This window comes from Ranitomeya imitator, chromosome 5, assembly GCF_032444005.1.
Source record: "Ranitomeya imitator isolate aRanImi1 chromosome 5, aRanImi1.pri, whole genome shotgun sequence".
Classification (NCBI taxonomy): Eukaryota; Metazoa; Chordata; class Amphibia; order Anura; family Dendrobatidae; genus Ranitomeya; species Ranitomeya imitator.
The window spans coordinates 483101432-483117359 of record NC_091286.1 but is presented as its reverse complement, the minus strand read 5'-3'; positions in this window follow the sequence as shown (position 1 = coordinate 483117359).

Genomic DNA, 15928 nt, shown 5'->3' with positions numbered 1-15928 from the left:
TTTGAAGCTCTAAAAAACTATAGGGAGAAAAATACATTATCTAAAAAACGAATTAAAGTTGCCAAAAAGGAAAGAGAGAAGCACATTGCTAAGGAGAGTAAAACTAATCCCAAACTGTTCTTCAACAATATCAATAGTAAAAGAATCAAAAGTGAAAGTGTAGACCCCTTAAAAAATTGTGAGGAAAGAATGGTTGTAGATGATGGGGAAAAAGCTAATGTATTAAACACATTCTTCTCCTCGGTATTCATGGTAGAAAATAAAATGCTAGGTGAAATCCCAAGAAACAATGAAAACCCTATATTAAGGGTCACCAATCTAACCCAAGAAGAGGTGTGAAACCGGCTAAATAAGTTTAAAATAGATAAGTCTCCGGGTCCGGATAGCATACACCCACGAGTACTAAGAGAACTAAGTAATGTAATAGATAAACCATTATTTCTTATATTTAGGGACACTATGACATTGGGGTCTGTCCCACAGGACTGGCGCATAGCAAATGTGGTACTAATATTCAAACAGGGCTCTAAAAGTGAACCTGGAAATTATAGGCCAATAGTCTCTATTTTTGGTAAAATATTTGAAGGGTTTCTGAGGGATGCTATTCTTGATTATCTCCATGAGAATAACTGCTTAAATCCATATCAGCATGGGTTTATGAGGAATCTCTCCTGTCAAACCAATCTAATCAGTTTTTATGAAGAAGTAAGCTACAGACTGGACAAAGGTGAGTCATTGGACGTGGTATATCTTGATTTTTCCAAAGCGTTTGATACCATGCCACAGAAGAGGTTGGTACACAAAATGAGAATGCTGGGTCTGGGGGAAAATGTGTGTAAATGGGTAAGTTTCTGGCTTAGTGATAGGATACAAAGCAGAGGGTGGTTATAAATGATATATTCTCTAACTGGGTCGCTGTGACCAGTGGGGTACCACAGGGGTCAGTGTTGGGACCTATTCTCTTCAACATATTTATTAACAATCTGGGAGAAGGTTTACACAGTAAAATATCGATATTTGCAGATGATACAAAACTATGTAAAGCAGTCAATACAAGAGAAGATAGTATTCTGCTACAGATAGATCTGGTTAAGTTGGAAACTTGGACTGAAAGGTGGCATATGCAGTTTAACAACGATACATGTAAGGTTATAAACAAGGGAAGAAGGAATCAACATTACCAATATGCACTGAACGGAAACCAAAGGGGAAATCTGACATGGAGAAGTATTTGGGATCCTAGTTATTGATAAACTTACCTGGAGCAGTCAGTGCCAGGCAAATGCTGCCAAGGCAAACAGGATCATGGGGTGCATTAAAAGAGGTCTGGATACACATGATGAGAGCATTATACTGCCTCTGTACAAATCCCTGGTTACACCGCACATGGAGTACTGTGTACATTTTTTGGCACCGGTGCTCAATAAGGATATGATGGAACGTGAGCGAGTACAAAGGAGGGCAACAAAATTAATAAAGGGGATGGGGGAACTACAATACCCAGAGAGATTAGCAAAATTAGGATTATTTAGTCTAGAAAAAAGACGACTGAGGAGCGATCTAATAACCATGTATAAGTATATAAGGGGACAATACAAATATCTCTCCGAGGATCTGTTTATACCAAGGAAGATGACGGTCACAAGGGGGCATTCTCTGTGTTTGGAGGAGAGAAGGTTTTTCCACCAACATAGAACAGGATTCTTTACTGTTAGGGCAGTGAGAATCTGGGATTCATTGCCTAAGGAGGTGGTGATAGTGAACTCAGCTCAGGGGTTCAAGAGGGGCCTGAATGTCTTCCTGTAGTGTAACAATATTGTATCTTACAGTTAATAAGTTCTTTAGAATGACGTAGATCTGGGGACTTATTCTGACGGAAGATAGGCTGAACTGGAAGGACAAATGTATTTTTTAGCCTTGTTAACTACTGTATGTTACTAAAATACAGGCAACTTGTCAATCATTGCATAGGCACAGCAGCATGTATTGGCTCATGTGTGCGAGGCCGCCCAGAGTCAATGACAAGCTGTGCTCAGTGGGAGGTGTGTGGACAGGGTCCTCTATATCCCCCCAGCAATGCTTGAGTCATGCCACTGAGAATCTTTTAGTTCCACCCTGCTGGAAACACGATTCCTCAATGTCCTCCTCCTATTTCTCCTCCTCCTCTTTGTCCTCCAAAACGGTCCCTTGATTGGACCCTTGTATACAAGGCTGCTTTGGTTACAGGAATCCACCCTCCTAGCCATGTGTCGATGACAGGCTTGATAGAGGTGTGAATGTTGCCTGGTCCACCTGCTCCTCTTTGTCTTGGGCTACCACCTCATCCATCATTAATTGAAGTGTTTTTTCAAGTAGACATAGAAGTGAGGTAGTAACCCTGATGATGGCATCATCAACGCTGGCCATATTGATGGAATATTCAAAGTTGTGCAAAACAGCACACACATCCCGCGTGAAGGCCCATTCATTTGTGATGAAGTTGTGTTCCGCTGAGCGATTGGTGCATGTGTGCTGCAGCTGAAACTCCACTATTGCCTGCTGCTGCACACACAGTCTCTCCAGCATATGAAAGGTGGAGTTCCACATTGTTTGTACATCACATATGAGGCAATGAGCTAGAAGGCAGAAGAGACGCTTCATTGCAGGCAGGTGAGTAGCAGCAGGATGAGAACTCTGGAAGCTTGCACACTCTTCAAGCACTTTCAGCAAAAAAGCAGAAATATTTTGGTAATTCTTCAGGAAGCTTTGTACCACCAAGTTCAGCACATGTGCCAGGCAAGGAAAGTAAGACAAACTGGCTAGAGCAAGAGCTGCTACCAGATTTCGCCCATTATCGCAAACCAGAAAGCTGGGCTTAAGGTTCACAGACACCAACCACTCATCTGGCTGCTGTTTGATCCCCATGCACAGCTCCTGTGCAGTGTGAGACCTGTCCCCCAAACAACTGAGTTGCAGAACAGCCTACTGGCATTTTCCTCCTGCTGTGCTCAAATTTGTGGTGCAGGGCTCACTGTGACAAGATGAGGAGGTGGTGGAGGAAGCGGAGTAAGAGAAAAAGGTAACATGTAATGGGAAACATCCCGCAATCCTCGGTGGTGGTAGAACATTTGCTAGACAGCCTTCTGTCTTTGTCACCACTACATTGACCCAGTGGGCAGTTAAGAAGATGTAAAGTCCCTGCCCATGCTTACTTGTGCACATATCTGTTGTAACATGGACCATGCCAGTGATAGTTTTGAGCAGTGCACATCTTATTTGGTAAGCAAAGTAGTGATGGCTGGGAGCAAAGTACTGAAGTGCAGCCACCGATGTCAGTTTTTCGAAACTGGTAGTCTCCACAATCGCAGCATTTCAAGTGCCAGTAATTTAGAAATGCTGACATTTGAGCACATGGGTGGTTAGGAACTACGAAAAGATTGAGTAACAACAAGCCACAATATGGATAAAAATTACCAAAGACATCTTTATTAAGACAAATATAAATATAAAAACAGGTCAAATCTAATCCATATAAATACAATTATTTGCACCAAGGAGGACAAAGAGGTATATGTGGGGTGAGTAAATGCTCAAAAAAGTAAAGAGAATAGGGAACGTAAGCTACTGTAAATAGTGCTGCAGCCATTCCAGGAGTAATAAGAAGATCAGCAATAAGAGGACCAAAGTCCGTATATAGTGACCACATCAAATATACAACATTCATTTATCAGCCAGCTTACCCATAGTAAGTCCAGATCAAACCTGCACCCCAGATCCATATGGGGTTGAGGACCTCATCATCAACCACTTCATATTCCACCCAATCATGACCCCTGCCCTTCTTGACAGTCGGCACATTACAAAAGCCGCAGCAGTTGCCAATTGTGTTTCCTCATCTGTGCTGAGGTGGTACACTGTCCATGTGCATTGACCTTTCAACGTACTCATCCTCCACCAGAATGAGTCGTTGGGCATCAGTGCACCCAGTCTCTTCCATTTCTGGGGCAGGGATAGGTGTAGAGGTCACAAAACCCCAGTCAGTGGACTCATCAAACAGCAGAAGAGACTGATGCATGACTCAGACTGCTCAGATAATTTGCAAGGGGGTGAGGTGGAAGAACAATGACTAAGATCACCAGGTGCCAACTGAATGCTGTTTGCAGGGGACTGGGTGATAGAAAATGTGAATGAAATGGAGGCAATCTCAGCTATCCAATCTAACACGGTCTCCAAATGTTCTGAACTTAACATTCATCCTACTAAATAACACAGAACGTCCTGTCGCCTGCGTACACCTGAGGAAGGTGTTGCAATTGGAAACATAACAAGTGCAGGTCGATCACATCCTCTCCCTGCATCTGTTACACCATCACTACCAGCAGCTACATGAACACGTCCATGTACCCTATCTGTCATATCCTCATATTTGTGCCCCTTTAAAGAATATTTCCTAGGCAAAAGGCTGGATTTGGGCAGACAACTTAAGGTCATTATGCCACACTAGATGGAGGCTCGATGCTATTGCATTGGGAGGGCGGTAAAGTCACGATAGGGGCAGGCTTTGCAGCATTGAGAATCTCTCACCCCCTACCCTTGTGCTCAACCACCTATCTACAGCCTTTGATTCCCGAAGCCCCTTCTCCCTCTGGAGCCCTGCCTCTCAACGTCTCTGCCGCTCTCTGCTCTTTGCAACTCCGCACTCAGGATCCGCAAGATCAGCAGCATCTACTGGATCCATCTGCCACGCCTGCTCTCATCAATGTGATCGGCAATCTACACTCTGTCCCGTGAACATGGCCACCGCAGCGAGGATTGTCGGAAGTTGTAGTTTTTCGCTCGGAATTTGTTGCGGGCAGCAAGGTGCACAGTGTGTGGTGTGTGAGGTGTGTGCACTGTGTGAGGTGTATGCGCAGCGCGAAGTGAGTGCACTGTGTCAGGCATGCGCGGGGTTAGGTGTGTGCATGGTGTGAGGTGTGTGCGGTGTCCCAACCCGGTGGGGTATTCCAATATGCCGATAGGCGTACTTCCGGTGCGGCACGGTGGATTGTGGGATTCGAGGACGTCCAGATGGAAGTGGATGACAGACAATTTAAGATAATTATATAAATAGAAAGCAACAGAGCAACAGGTTTTTATGGCACAGCGTACAAGTTTTTTTCCAAACAGTAAAAGTTTTTTACGCAACAAAGCAATAGGATTTATATGGCACAGACTAATAGAATTTTTCCACACAGTAAAAGTTTTCCATGGCATAGAGAAATAGGATATTTGTCACAGAGAACAAGGTTTATATTGCACACACCAATAGACTTTTTTGACACTGAGAACAAAGTTTGTATGGCACAGATCAATTGGATTTTTTGCCGCAGAGTACAAGTTTTATATGGCACAGACAAATCTTTTGTCCCAGAGAACAAGGTTTATATGGCACACAGCAATAGGATTTTTTACCACAGACAACAAGGTTTATATGATACAGACCAATAGGATTTTTTGCCACAGAGTAACAGACCTTCATGACACAGGCCATGAGGCTTTTATGGCATAGAGCAAAAGGCTAATAGGGCAGTCTATGATGATATGGCAGAGAGAAGTGAGATGTCCCCAATAGGGTTGAGCGAAACGGATCGGTCATTTTCATAAGTCGCCGACATTTGACAAAGTCAGGTTTCATGAAACCCGACCCGATCCCAGTGTGGGATCGGCCATGAGGTTGGCGATCATCGCGCCAAAGTCGCGTTTCATATGATGCGTTCAGCACCATTTCTCAGCCAATGAAGGTGTACGCAGAGTGTGGGCAGCGTGATGACATAGGTCCTGGCCCCCACCATCTTAGAGAAGGGCATGGCAGTGATTGGCTTGCTTTCTGCGGCAGCACAGGGGCTATAAAGGGGCGTGCACACCGACCGCCATCTTACTTCTGCCGATCTGAGCATAGGGAGAGGTTGCGCTTGTGCTGTAGCGATTTCCACTGTCCAACACCACCTTTTCTTTGCAGGGACAGTGGAGGCTAGATTTTTCTTCATCAGCTCTGTAGCTTATTGGGCTGCCCTAGAAGGCTCCCTGATAGCTGCATTGCTGTTTGTACGCCGCTGTGCAAACCAACTGCTTTTTTTAAAGCACAAATCCTGTTGCTCCCTCCTTTCTGCACAGTTATCTTGTTTGTTTGTCCACACTTTAGTGTGCAGCAGTCCTCTTTATTGCTGCCTGCCATACTTTTCTGAGATTATTGTAGGGAGATAGTAATTGTAGTACAGTGCTTTTATATATATATATATATATATATATATATATATATATATATATATATAGATAGATATATATATATCTCTCTCTCTACATATATATATAGATATATATATCTATCTATATATATATAGATATATATATATACATATATATCTGTATATATATATATATATATATATATCTTCAAGCCACTTTCTGCCCCTTAAACTGTGTAGTGTAAAACAGTGGGCCTGTATTTTTCTGCACTGTCCCACACCTAAAAAGGGAGATTTATATTGCCAATCAGTGCATCTGCGCCAGTCCTGTCTGTGGTATCTCTGTCAGTCATTTTCTGCCACAGAAACTATACTGTAATACAGTGGGCCTGATTTATTCACTAGTCTCCCATATAAAAAAGGGGAGATTAATATTGGCAAATCTGTGCATCTGCACCAGTCCTGTCTGTGGTATCTGTCAGTCATTTTCTGCCACAGAAACTATACTGTAATACAGTGGTACTGATTTATTCACTAGTCTCCCATATAAAAAAAAAGGGGAGATTAATATTGGCAAATCTGTGCATCTGTGCCAGTCCTGTCTGTGGTATCTGTCAGTCATTTTCTGCCACAGAAACTATACTGTAATACAGTGGGCCAAATTTAATCACTAGTCTCCCATATAAAAAAAGGGAGATTTATATTGCCTGTGTGTGCATATGCGTCAGTCCTGTTAGTGGCATATCTGCCAGCCTCTTTCTGCCAATCAAACTGTGTAGTGTAATACAGTGGGCCTGATTTTTCTGCTGTCTCCCACACATAGAGGGAGATTTATATTGCCAGTGTGTGCATCTGCATCAGTCCTGTTAGTCACATATCTGCCAGCTTCTTTCTGCCAATCAAACTGTGTAGTGTAATACAGTGGGCCTGATTTTTCTGCTGTCTCCCACACTTAAAGAGGGAGATTTGTATTGCCACTGAGTGCATCTGCGTCAGTCCTGTTTGTCGCATATCTGTCAGCAACTGTCTGCCACTGAAGCTGTGTACTGTAATACAGTGGGCCTGATTTTCCCTGCAGTCTCACACACCTATCAAGGGAAATTTTTATTGCCACTAAGTGCATCTGCATCAGTCCTGTTAGTGGCATATCTGTCAGCCACTGTCTGCCACTGAAGCTGTGAACTGTAATACAGTGGGCCTGATTTTCCCTTACATCTTCTAACTGGTTTTACAGTACCATATAACGTTTGTTAGTTTGGTTACATTTTTCCAAGAATGAGGAAGTCTGGTGGAAGAGGTCGTGGCTGTGGGCGGTCATTGCCAGCTGGTAATGATTGTAGTGGTGGTGGAGCATCAGGTGGTCGTGGGAAAAGCAATATAGCACCTAAGTCTCGAGTTGTTGAGCCAGCATCATCATCTGGCTACACAAGGCCTCGAACACTCCCTTTACTGGGAGTAGGAAAACCTCTTTTAAAGCCAGAGCAGCAGGAACAAGTTTTGGCTTTCCTTGCTGACTCTGCCTCTAGCTCTTTCGCCTCCTCTTCGGAAAGTGCTAAATTTAAAAGCAGCGCATCGTCAGTGGATGTTCCCGGTCAGGAACAAGTCGCTTCCTTGTGTTCTTCACCCAGAACAACAGAGAAGGATGCATCAGGGGACACAACGGGTTACACCATGGAGCTCTTTACACATACCATGCCTGGGTTAGAAAGGGAAATTGTTAACAGGCCATGCCCTTTACAAGATGAATCGGACATGGAGTGCACAGATGCACAGCCACAGCCAGATTATTATGCTGTTCCTTTAACTCAGATCACAACATTGCCCTCGCAGTGTACTGATCCAGAATCTGACCCTGATGAGACTATGGAGCCCTGTCACGAATGCTATAGCACCTTACACGGTGACACAGAGGAAGGTGCACAGGACATAGAAGAGGAGGTGATAGATGACTCAGTTGTTGATCCCGATTGGCAGCCATTGGGAAACAGGGTGCAGCCGGCAGTAGCTCTGAAGCGGAGGAGGAGGAGCCGCAGCAGGCATCAGTATCGCAACAGCTTTCATCTGGCAGGCTCGTTTCTGGCCAAAAACGTGTGTCAAAACCAAAAACAGTTGTAGGACAGCGTGGCCATCCGGTTAAAGTAGATCAGTGTGCAATGCCTGAAAAGGTATCCGATAGTAGGAAGAGTGCAGTCTGGCATTTTTTTAAACAAGATCCAAATGATCAGTGCAAAGTCATCTGTAAGAAATGCTCAAGGACCTTCAGCAGAGGTCAGAATGTGAAAAATCTAAATACAAGTTGCATGCGTAGACGTTTAACTACCATGCACTTGCAAGCCTAGACTAACTACCAAACGTCCCTTAACATTGTTGCACCCTCTCACAATGAAGCTAGTCAGCAACGCTACATTCCTTCCCACACTGTAAGCCCACCGTTTACCACACCACCTGCAGCAAATGTGGAGGTTTCGTCACAAGGCCAAAGCAGTCAGGGAAACACCAGGTTTGTGGTAGGAAACACTGTATGTAGGCCAACTGCAAGAATACCATCACCAACCCTCTCTCAGTCTGCCATCTCCACCATCCCCCCACTAGTTCCACCATATGCAGCAGTCCAATCCAGCTCACCCTACAAGAGACTCTCCTTAGGAAAAGAATGTACTCATCCTCTCATATGCGTACACAGGGTTTGAATGCCCACATTGCTAGACTAATCTCGTTAGAGATGATGCCCTACCGGTTAGTTGAAAGCGAAGCTTTCAAAGCCCTGATGGACTACGCTCTACCACGCTACGACCTACCCAGTCGACACTTCTTTGCGAGAAAAGCCATGCCAGCCCTCCACCAGCATGGAAAAGACCACATTGTCCATGCACTTCGGCAATCTGTCAGTAGAAAGGTGCACCTCACAACAGATGCATGGACCAGTAGGCATGGCCAGGGACGTTACGTGTCCATCATGGCACACTGGGTTAATGTGGTGGATGCAGGGTCCACAGGGGACAGCCAGATTGGGACAGTTCTGCCTAGCCCACGGTGTAGGAAACAGTTGGCTGTAGGCGTTCGCCACCCCTCCTCCTCCTCGTCCTCCAGCAGAAGCAAGAGCTCATCCACAGACTGCAGTCACACGACCTCTCCATCTGCAGCTGCCACTGTTGCACCTGAGGTGTCCCATTATGGAACAGCTAGTGGCAAGCGTCAGCAGGCTGTGTTATAAATGAAGTGTTTGGGCGATAACAGACACACCACGGGAGTTCTGTCCGAGTTCTTGCAGCAAGAAACTCAGTCATGGCTGGGCAGTGTACATCTTGAGGCAGGCAAGGTAGTCAGTGATAACGGAAGGAATTTTATGGCTCCCATAGCCCTTTCACAACTGAAATACATTCCTTGCCTGGCTCACACCTTGAACCTGGTGGTGCAGTGCTTCCTGAAAAGTTATCCAGGGTTACTCAACCTGCTCCTGAAGATGCGTAGACTTTTCTCGCACATCCGCCGTTAACCCGTACACTCCAGCCGTATGCAGAACCATCAGCGATCTTTGAAGCTTCCCCAGCACCGCCTAATCATCGACGTTGCAACAAGGTGGAACTCCACACTGCACATGCTTCAGAGGCTGTGCGAACAGAGGCATGCTGTTATGTATTTGTGGGAGGATACACATACACGGGCAGGCAGTTGGATGGCAGACATGGAGTTGTCAGGTGTGCAGTGGTCGAAGCTACAATTCCTGTGTCAAGTCCTTCAGTGTTTTGAGGAATGCACACGCCTGGTTAGTGCAGATGACGCCATCATAAGCATGAGCATCCCCCTAATGCGTCTGCTGATGCAAAGTTTGACGCACATAAATGAGCAGGCGTCTGCAGCCGAGGACGAGGGAAGCCTTGATGACAGTCAGCCATTGTCTGGTCAGGGTAGTCTACTGGACGAGGTGGCGGAAGAAGAGGAGGAGGATGAGAAGGATGATGGGGATGAATATTTTTATGATGAGGAAGCTTCTCAGGGGGCAATAGAAACTGGTGGCCTTGCAAGGACAGGTTCAGGGTTTTTGAGGGAGACAAGTGACGTTGATTTGCCAGAAAGTGCTCCTCAACCCAGCACAAACAGTGAATTGACAACTCGAACATTGGCCCACATGGCGGATTATGCCTTGCGTATCCTCAAAAGGGACCCCCGCATTATAAAAATGATGACAGTTGACGATTCCTGGTTGGTTTGCCTCCTGGATCCACGCTTTAAAGGGAAATTGCAAAATATCATGCCACATGAGAACCTTGAACAAATATTGGCAACCAAACAAGCAACTCTTGTAGACCGTTTGGTTCAGGCATTCCCAGCACACAGCAGCGGTGATGGTTCTCACATGAGCTGCAGGGAGCAACATGGCAGAGGTGTTAGAGGTGCACAAATCAGAAGTGGCGTTGGACAGAGGGGTTTTCTATCCAGGTTGTGGAGTGATTTCGCAATGACCGCAGACAGGACAGGTACTGCAGCATCAATTCAAAGTGACAGGAGACAACATTTGTCCAGTATGGTTACTAACTATTTTTCCTCCCTTATCGATGTTCTCCCTCAACCGTCATTCCCATTTGATTACTGGGCATCCAAAATAGACACCTGGCCTGAATTGGCAGAATATGCATTGCAGGAGCTTCCTTGCCCAGCAGCTAGTGTGCTATCAGAAAGAGTATTCAGTGCTGCTGGTTCAATACTGACCGAAAAAAGGACTCATCTGGCTACCCAAAATGTTGATGATCTAACCTTCATTAAAATGAACCACTCATGGATTTCTAATTATTTTGCCCCATCTTTCCCGGCTGACACCTAGCTTTCCTGTAAAAAGGTCTTGCTTTTGGACTGGTCTTACTGACTGTTCCAATTTCTCAATTTGAAGCTGCTGTATGTCCAGCATACGACATTTTTAAACCTCCCTAAATGGGCCGACTCCCCCCACGGGGCCGTGGTCAGTCACCACTTGGCGCAAGCACCCGTGAGAGTGCCGTTTGTCTGAAGAGGTGGGTGTGCCCACTTTTGGGTGATGGCACTGGCACAGGGTCCCTCATAGTACAATGAAGTGTCTCTGGCGGTGGTGGTGCGCACCCAACGTCAGACAAACCGTTGTAACATGAGGGGCCCTGGGCCAGTACCGCTGCCCACGAGAGAGTATTCCCCCCCAGCTCAAACAGTGCTCTACCACTTGCAAAATTATCTCTCACTGCTCCACCACTGTTTAGTCTATGCAGTTAAATCCTTCAATGGCACTTCCAATAACAATTTGTTGACATGTATGATGCTAGTAAAAATATTAAGGGGCCCTGTCCTACATTTACACCAGTTAATACTTTGCGCCAAATACCAATGCCTGCAAGTCAACAGAGGAGCCCACCCTTGTACCTAGGTATGCCATCTGTTTATTTATTTATTTATTTTTTTGGCGAGACATTAACATGTATTTATTATTTTGGAGAACTAACTGTGTCAGACACTCCTTCCAATTGTCCTCCGCTGACCACACCAATGCTGCCTGTGTACCCCTGTAACCTAATAAAACCTGCATCGAGCCTACTTTATTTATTTTAGGCCTACTAAGTCTGTCTGCGGTCCCTCCTTCCAGTTGTCCTCTGCTGACCACACCAATGCTGCCTGTGCACCCCTGCAACATAATTAAACCTGCATCGAGCCTAATTTTTTTATTTTAGGCCTACTAAGTCTGTCTGCAGTCACTCCTTCCAATTGTCTTCCGCTGACCTCACCAATGCTGCCTGTGCACCCCTGCAACATAATTAAACCTGCATTGAGCCTAATTTTTTGTTATTTTTGGCCTAGTAAGTCTGTCTGCGGTCACTCCTTCCAGTTGTCCTCCACTGACCACAGCAATGCTGCCTGTGTACCCCTGTAACCTAATAAAACCTGTATCGAGCCAACTTTTTTAATTTAAGGTCTGTCTGCGGTCCCTCCTGCTAATTGTCCTCCGCTGACCACACCAATGCAGCCCGTGTACCCCTGTAACCTTTTTTAAACCTGCATTGAGCCAACTTTGTGGTGTAAGGTCTACTACCAGTGTCAGTCTGCACCACTCAATACAGCTGTCCTCCTCTTAAAAAAGCTGAGCTGCAATTGTCAGGTTTTCAGCCTATCAGAATTTGAAACTGCATTGGGGCTATAAGTTTGGTTGGGTTCTACAAACGGTGTCTGCCACTCCAAAGTGTTCTCCAGGTTTACTTTCCCGAGCCTCAATCTTCAGGCTCTCATTAAGTAGTTGTTAATATAACACTGCATTAGGCCTACTAGTTTGGTTGGGGCCTACTAATGGTGTCTGCCGCTCCAAGGTGTTCTCCAGGTTTACTTTCCCGAGCTTCAATCTTCAGGCTCTCATTAAGTAGTTGTTAATATAACACTGCATTTGGCCTACTAGTTTGGTTGGGGCCTACTAACGGTGTCTGCCGCTCCAAGGTGTTCTCCAGGTTTACTTTCCCGAGCTTCAATCTTCAGGCTCTCATTAATTAGTTGTTAATATAACACTGCATTTGGCCTACTAGTTTGGTTGGGGCCTACTAACGGTGTCTGTCGCACCAAGGTGTTCTCCAGGTTTACTTGCCTTAGCTCCTATCTTCAGGCTTTAATTAAGTAGTTTTTAAATTACACTGCATTTGGCCTACTAGTTTTGTTTGCCGCTCCTTGCTGTTCTCCACTGAACAAAGCAGTGCCGCCTGTTTACTATTGTTACTAATTTTGAACCGCATTTAGCCTACTTACTGATTTGGGCCTACTCACTGTGTCAGCCTCTCATTACAGTTGTCCTCCACTGAATAAAGAAATGCCGCCTGGTTAGTCCTGTTACCAATTTTGAACTGCATTTAGCCCACTTTATTATTTGGGCCTATATCTGTGTTTCCTCCTCATCCTGCCCATTGCCCAGCCAGTGCTAGTTGAGTCTGCTGGTACATTGACCCACACCACTACATTCCCCTTGCATGCTACACAGCCAGAATGTGACCCTGCTGAAAGTCAGGTTCCCCTTCCCGCATACTATACCACCTTACACGGGGACAAAGAGGAAGGTGCAGATGAAAGTGCAGGTTCCTTCATCAGGTGGGGGGCATACTCGTTGGCGACGTCACTGGCACAGGGCCCCTCATAGTACGTAAAGTGTTGCTGCCGGTGGGAGGTGCCCCCGCCATGCAAACACAGTGCCGTACTTTGAGGGGCCCTGTGCCAGTGCCAATGCGAACGATTGGGCCCTCCCTGCTTGCTCAGGATCACAGCACTTGCAAAGTTGAAATACTTACCTCTCCCTGCTCCACTGCCGTGACCTAGTCCATGTTTCCTGGGCCCACTAAAAACTTGAACCAGCCATACCCCCCACAACTTTAGCCAAATGACCCCCAATTTCCAATGCCTAACTATTTTTATAAGGTAAATTAAGATTGACAAGCTTCAGTAACAAGAATGGATGTTTTTGCCATTAAAATGGGCACAGTAGGTGTTTTTCTGGCCTCCACCCACTGCCGACTATGCTTCCCCATTGACTTGCATTGGTTTTCGTGTTTCGGTCGATCCCCGACTGTTCGCGATAATCGGCCGATTTCACTCGACTTGACTTTTGAGATAGTCGGGTTTCACGAAACCCGACTCGATCCCAAAAAAGTAAAAGTCACTCAACCCTAATCTCCTGTTCTCTAGGGATTTTCAAAGATTCTGGCTGGTGCCAGCAAGGCTGGCACAAAACCAGCAAAGGCGCTGCCACATGCGCACTTGGTGCAAGCTGCCCAAGCTAAAGGGCAGGGATACTCTTCGTCCATTTCCCTGTAAATGGAAGGGGTTCATGTCAACTGTCACAGGGCTTTTGGCACCTGATGACACCATCAGAAACTTGTCGAGAATAAGTGGTTTCCTCTGTGAGAAACCCTGGGAGCGAGAAAGAGAAATTAATCCCAAGTCCATCCCTGAAAGAGCGCAACCAATACTGATAGCACCACTCATCAGTGCAAAGTGTGTCATCTTGTTTGGCTGTATTATTATTATTATTATTTATTTATATAGCACCATTGATTCCATGGTGCTGTACATGAGAAGGGGTTACATACAAATTACAGATATCACTTACAGTAAACAAACTAACAATGACAGACTGATACAGAGGGGCGAGGGTTGCTGCAGCTCTGGTGTTGGTGAGGCGGTAGCTTCGGTAGTGATGAGGAGGCAGCAGGGTCAGTGCAGGCTGTAGGCTTTCCTGAAGAGATGGGTTTTCGGGTTCCGTCTGAAGGACCAAATGTGGTTGATAGTCGGACGTGTTGGGCAAAGAATTACAGAGGATGGGGGATATTCGGAAGAAGTCTTGGAGGCAATTGGATGAGGAGCGAATAAGTGTGGAGGAGAGAAGGAGGTTTTGGGAAGACCGGAGATTACGTGAGGGAAGATATCGGGAGATTAGTTCAGAGATATATGGAGGAGACAGGTTATGGATGGCTTTGTAGGTCAGTATTAGTAATTTGAACTGGATACGCTGAGGGAATGGGAGCCAGTAGAGAGATTTGCAGAGGGTGGAAGCAGAGGAGTAGCAAGGAGAAAGATGAATTAGTCGGGCAGCAGAGATAAGGATGGACTGGAGAGGTGCAAGGGTGTTAGCATGGAGGCCGCAGAAAAGGATGTTGCAGTAGTCAAGGCGGGAGATGATGAGGGCATGCACAAGCATTTTAGTAGATTGACGGTTGAGGAAGGGACGGATTCTGGAGATATTTTTGAGCTGGAGGCGACAGGAGGTGGAGAGAGCTTGGATGTGCGGTTTGAAGGACAGGACAGAGTCAAAGGTTACTCCGAGGCAGCGGACTTCCTGTACAGGGGAAAGCATGATGTCATTGATTGCGATAGATAGGTCAGGTAAGGAAGATCTATGGGATGGAGGAATGATGATGAGTTCAGATTTGTCCACATTGAGTTTGAGGAAGCGAGAAGAGAAGGAGGATATGGCTGATAGGCGCTCTGGGATTCTGGACAGCAGAGCGGTAATGTCTGGGCCAGAGAGGTAGATCTGAGTTTCATCAGCATAGAGGTGGTACTGGAATCCATGGGACTTTATGAGTTGTCCCAAGCCAAGTGTATAGATTGAGAGGAGTAGGGGTCCTAGAACAGAGCCTTGGGGGACTCCAACAGAGAGGGTGGGATGAGGAGGTAGTGTTGGAGTGGGAGACGCTGAATGTGCAGTTGGAAAGGTACGAGGAGATCCAGGATAGAGCGAGGTCTTTGATGCCAAAGGAGGAGAGGATCTGTAGTAGGAGGCAGTGGTCAACTGTGTCAAAAGCAGAGGACAGGTCTAGAGGGAGGAGTACAGAGTATTGTCCATTAGCTTTGGTGGTAAGTAGGTCATTAGTGATTTTGGTCAGGGTGGTCTATGTTGAGTGATGGGGGCGGAGACCAGATTGTAGATTGTCAAAGAGCAAGTTAGATGAGAGGTGGGAGGAAAGTTCAGAGTGGATGTGCTGCTCCAGGAGTTTGGAAGCAAATGGAAGAAGTGATATTGGGTTATAGCTGGACATAGCAGTTGGATCGAGGGTTGGCTTTTTAAGGATAAGTGAAAACACTGTGTGCACAGTCACTATATGGTGCATAGTCTAGGTTCCCAGACCATCAATACAAATAAAAAAGGAGTCTAGCACTCATCTTCAGCAAACGTGGAATAGATTTATTTGTAGCACTTGAAACGTTTCAGTCCAAAGGGACTTTCATCAGTC